This window comes from Pleurodeles waltl, chromosome 11 (assembly GCF_031143425.1).
Source record: "Pleurodeles waltl isolate 20211129_DDA chromosome 11, aPleWal1.hap1.20221129, whole genome shotgun sequence".
NCBI lineage: Eukaryota > Metazoa > Chordata > Amphibia > Caudata > Salamandridae > Pleurodeles > Pleurodeles waltl.
This window is the reverse complement of record NC_090450.1, coordinates 821,399,885-821,405,884: the sequence shown is the minus strand read 5'-3', so window position 1 is coordinate 821,405,884 and position 6,000 is coordinate 821,399,885.

Genomic DNA, 6,000 nt, shown 5'->3' with positions numbered 1-6,000 from the left:
AAACCTTAAACAGCTCCTGCTCCATCCTTCCACAGGCATATGGACAATGCACCTGTGAGACTGAGAACTGGACTCTGCCATGGACATTACTCCACCCCCACCCATCACTGTTTTACTATCATGGACCTATATGTAGCACTTAAAATAAATCACTAATTGCACTTCAAAAATCAGGAGTCTGCTTGTATTCTTATCAAATGTATTACACATAACGGTGCAATGATGTTCAGTTACATTGTGATGACAACATACCAATGTCAATAAGCATTAGTCCATGGGAAAACAAAGCAGAAGTCACGCAGTGGGTCATACAGCTCTGAAAAGGGAAGGGAAAGTCAAAAATCAGTTAAAAGGAACTGGGGGGAAACACAGAAAGTAGAGATGCAGGAGGCCAGAAGTAAATGTAAAATGGCGTGGGTGATTCTTACCTGTGTGCTACTGAAAATACTGTTGTATAACTGTGTCCCTGTTGTCCGTGTCGTCCCCGTCGTCTTCCTCCTCTTCACTCTCCACAGGCTCCACAGCTGCTACAACACCACCATCTGGAGCATCCTCCTGCAGGAAAGGCACCTGGCGTCGCAATGCAAGATTGTGAAGCATACAGCAGGCCACGATGATATGACACACCTTCTTTGGTGAGTACATTAGGGATCCACCTGTCATATGCAGGCACCTAAACCTGGCCTTCAGGACCCCGAAGGTCCGTTCTATAATCCTCCTAGTTCCCCCATGGGCCTCATTGTACCGTTCCTCTGCCCTGGTCCGGGGATTCCTCACTGGGGTCAATAGCCAAGGCAGGTTGGGGTAACCAGAGTCACCTATTAGCCACACACGGTGTCTCTGTAGCTGTTCCATCACATAAGGGATGCTGCTATTTCGCATGACATACGCGTCATGCACTGACCCAGGGAACTTGGCATTTACATGGGAGATGTACTGGTCAGCCAAACAGACCACCTGGACATTCATCGAATGGTAATTTTTTCTATTTCTGTACACCTGCTCATTGTCTTTTGGGGGGACTAAAGCCACATGGATCCCATCAATGGCACCAATGATGTTGGGGATATGTCCATGGGCATAGAAATCACCCTTCACAGTGGCCAAATCACCCTCCTTCAGGGAAAACAATGTATCTCCGCATGTATTTCATCAGGGCAGACAACACTCTGGACAAAACCTTAGAAAACATAGGCTGAGACATCCCTGATGACATGGCCACTGTTGTCTGAAAAGACCCACTTGCCAAAAAATGGAGTACTGACAGAACCTGCACCAGAGGGGGAATTGCTGTGGGTTGGCGGATGGGGGACATCAGCTTTGGCTCCAGCTGGGCACACAGTTCATGTATAGTGGCTCGGTCAAGTCGGTATCGAAGTATAATGTGTCGTTCTTCCATTGTCGACAGGTCCACCAGCGGTCGGTACACGGGAGGATTCATCCTTCTCCTCGCAAGTCCCAGCGGACGGTGCCTAGGAAGGACAACATGGAGTACAGAGTCAAGCAACCCACAGGTACGTTCACACAGCTTGCACAGTACACGAATCGCTATGCATTGAAAGGCTTGTATGAGTGGCAATGCAAGGCCTAGGCCTGTGTGACGCAGTAGGGATTAAGCCATGTGGGCCCTTGTAATGGCGGCTGCCTGACCTGAGAAGTGTGACAGTGGGATGTGAGGTCAACGCGCTGGCGTGGCACACCGTGGCAGTAGGCGGTCGAAGACCGCAGTGCGAAGGAGCATTGGTTAACATTGAACCCTATGGGTTTCAGTAGCCAATGACGATGTGCGCCGGCGGTCGCGGTACGCACCGCCGCGGCACGCACCGCCACGGACGTGACTGCCATTTTCCATCTGCTTAATCACTCGAGACCTGATCATCCACAGGAGAGGACCTATACTGCAAGTGCTGCTGTGACCTCGGTCTGGAAGAGACAATGGCTGCTGCGACTGGGGAAAGGGCCCCTGCCTTCACTTCAGAAGAGTTGGAGAAACTTGTGGATGGGGTCCTGCGCCAGTATGCGCTACTCTACGGTCCTCCGGACCAACAGGTAAGTACACTGGGTGCACGTTGAATGGGCTATGCCTGGGTTGTGTATGGTGGATGTAAGATGGTGGGGTGGGGAGCGAATGAGGAGTGCAAGGCACGACAGATGAGAGCATGTGCCACATGGCAAGGTTGGGGAGGGGGGGGCAATCACATCTAACATGCAGAAAAATGATGAAAATTCCTTTCCCACCCTGTACATGTCAAATAGGTCAGCGCCCATCAGAAAGTCGACATTTGGCGTGCCATCGCCAAGGAAGTCCGGGCCCTGGGGGTCCACAACAGACGGGGCACCCACTGCCGAAAGAGGTGGGAGGACATTCGCCGCGGGACCAGGAAGACCGCCGAGTCACTGCTGGGGATGGCCTCCCAACGTAGGAGGGGTGCCAGTCGTACCTTGACCCCCCTGATGTCCCGGATCCTGGCGGTGGCCTACCCCGATTTGGATGGGCATGTGAGGACATCACAGCAGACACAAGGGGGTGAGTACCAGCACATTCTGCTATCTTTACGCGCAGTGGAGGTGTCTGGGTGGGGGAGGAGGGCTGTGGGTGACATTAGGCCAGGGCGCTTTCTGTAGTGTAGTCCCCTCCTTTAGGCATGGCCCTGTGCCCCCGCCCCCCACCTCTGTAGGGTGCCAAGTACAGCAATCCATGGTCCAGCATCACCCATGTGTGCATTTGTTGTCCATAGACCTGTAGGCCTATTCACAAGTACTGAGTAGTGTACCCCGATTGCGCGGCGTAGTGCTGGAGGCTCCTGTGTCTGTCCTCTCCGACAACGGTGTTGACAATGCATGCACTCAACCTGTCCTTATTTCTCCCCCCACCCTTTTTCTTTATCTTCTTGTGCATGTGTGCATTAGCATCATCAGGCGGAGGAGAATTGGCATCGGAGCACAAGGGAGCTGCAACTCACAAGGCCCCGGTGGGCCATGCTACAGACACCGAGGTCACCAGTGATACGGAGGGCGAGGGGAGCTCCACAACGGGGACCCGTGGTGACACCAGCGTCACCAACACGTCCTCGGAAAGGAGCTCCCTAGCGGTGGCGGCAACATCCGTGCCCCCCGCCTCAACAGGTACAGCCGCCACCCAGCGCACCAGCTCCACCCTCCCAGCAGCCCCTCAGCCTTCGCTCCGTGCCCGCTCGCCCAAGAAGGCGGGCATCTCCTTCGCCCCAGGCACCTCAGGCCCTGCCCCAGTTACCCCTGCTGCCCTCCTACAGACCATCATTGTTGGGCAGTCTACCCTTTTGAATGCCATCCAGGGGGTAGAGAGGGAGGTGCATCGGAGCAATGCATACCTGGAGGGCATTCATTCGGGTCAGGCTGCCCATCAACGATCGTTCAATGCTCTGGCCTCAGCACTGACGGCAGCCATTGTCCCTGTTTCCAGCCTCCCTCTTCTAACTGCCTCCACCCTCTCCCAGTCTCCTGTTCCTCAGCCTATCCCATCCACACCATCAGACCAGCCTGCACACACCTCAACACCCAAGTGCAGCTCATTCAGACATAAGCACCACAGATCCCACAAGCATTCACCCAAGCAACATCCAGATGCAGACATGGCAACAGTCACTACCACCTCTGTGTCCCCCTCCTCCTCGTCTCCCTCCTCCCTCGCTGTGACGTCTCCACTCACACCTGCATGCACACCACCATCAGCCAGTACTTCCATCACCACCACACCCTCCAGTACAGTCCGCACACGTGCAGTCACCACCCCCACTGCCATTTACACGTCCCCTGTGTCCTCTCCCACTGTGTCTGTCACCCCCTCTTCCAAAACATACAAACGCAGGCAGCCACCCACCCAACAGCCTGGAAAGAGAACCTGTAAAAACAAGGGCCGCCGCGAGCAGGCTGACACGGCTGCCCCCCAAGGAGCAAAGTCGTGGCCCGTCACCTGCCACAACATCAAGGGGAGGCAAGGGCCAGAGAGCCTCATCGAAGGAGGGCAAGGGCAGCAGGGCGGAGAAGTCAGCAAGCAGGAGCGCGGACCAGGAGGGCCCCACAAGCCCCATCCCGGGTGTGACGGAGGACACCCACGGGCCCAGGACTCCGTCACAGGAGGGTCCAGCAACTGCACGGTCTGAGGGCGACTAAGCAGGGAGTCCTGGCCAGGTATGGCTCCCTTGATAGACAAGACAGGCACCGCTGAACAGGGCCCCGCCGTGAAGAAAGGCACAGCTGAACAGGGCCCGCCGTGAGGAAAGGCACCGCTGAACAGGGCCCCGCCGTGAAGAAAGGCACCGCTGAACAGGGCCCCACCGTGAAGAAAGGCACCGCTGAACAGGGCCCCGCCGTGAAGAAAGGCACCGCTGAACAGGGCCCCGCCGTGAAGAAAGGCACCGCTGAACAGGGCCCCGCCGTGAAGAAAGGCACCGCTGAACAGGGCCCCGCCGTGAGGAAAGGCACCGCTGAACAGGGCCCCGCCGTGAAGAAAGGCACTGCTGAACAGGGCCCCGCTGTGAAGAAAGGCACCACTGAACAGGGCCCCGCCGTCTCAAGCACCACTCCGCTGGGCCCTTCCTGTCAAGCACCGCTCCGCTGGGCCCTTCCTGTCAAGCACCGCTCCGCTGGGCCCCGCCGTCTCAAGCACCGCTCCGCTGGGCCCTTCCTGTCAAGCACCGCTCCGCTGGACCCTTCCTGTCAAGCACCGCTCCGCTGGGCCCTTCCTGTCAAGCACCGCTCCGCTGGGCCCCGCCGTCTCAAGCACCGCTCCGCTGGGCCCTTCCTGTCAAGCACCGCTCCGCTGGGCCCCGCCGTCTCAAGCACCGCTCCGCTGGGCCCTTCCTGTCAAGCACCGCTCCGCTGGGCCCTTCCTGTCAAGCACCGCTCCGCTGGGCCCTTCCTGTCAAGCACCGCTCCGCTGGGCCCCGCCGTCTCAAGCACCGCTCCGCTGGGCCCTTCCTGTCAAGCACCGCTCCGCTGGGCCCCGCCGTCTCAAGCACCGCTCCGCTGGGCCCTTCCTGTCAAGCACCGCTCCGCTGGGCCCTTCCTGTCAAGCACCGCTCCGCTGGGCCCCGCCGTCTCAAGCACCGCTCCGCTGGGCCCTTCCTGTCAAGCACCGCTCCGCTGGGCCCCGCCGTCTCAAGCACCGCTCCGCTGGGCCCTTCCTGTCAAGCACCGCTCCGCTGGGCCCTTCCTGTCAAGCACTGCTCCGCTGGGCCCCGCCGTCTCAAGCACCGCTCCGCTGGGCCCTTCCTGTCAAGCACTGCTCCGCTGGGCCCCGCCGTCTCAAGCACCGCTCCGCTGGGCCCTTCCTGTCAAGCACCGCTGGCCCATTGACAGTGCCGGTTCTGTGTCGAGCTAGTGTTCACGCTGCACTCTGGGCACCCTGCCTCCTCCATGACCAGTGGAGTCTGTAATCCACCTGATGGACTGTGGCTTTGCACTCCCCAGGATGGCACAGTGGGCAACCCACCCACTGTAGAGACTTGAGAGACTGTGGCTTTGCACTCCCCTGGATGGCACAGTGGGCATGGTGGCCCCTTCGTGGTTCTGGCGTCGTGGACTCATGTGGCTGAGGTGCACCCCCTTACCTTCCCCCTGAGGTGCCTGTAGTTTTGTCATCTGATGCCCCAGCAGTGTTCTCTCCAACGGACTCAGGTCTCCTGTGTGGGCTTTGCCCATGTGTTTGGTAGACATTGGCCCACGGACTGTGGATATTTGACAAACTGGGCAGGACTTATTGACTATGTACATAGCTTTCGCACTGTTCATTATTTTTGCTTTGATATTTCATATCGATAATTCTCCATGACTTCAATGAACCTAATTTATACATAAATTTTAATTAACATTTTTATTATGTCTTTGCATTTTTCAGGGGGGTTTGGGGGTTGTCACTCAGTTGTTGCTCTGCATTGGTATGTTGATAGTTGGGGGGGGGGCGTATGTGTGTGCCCGTAAGCTTTCGTCCTCCGCCCTCCCCTGTGTCGTAGGTGCAGT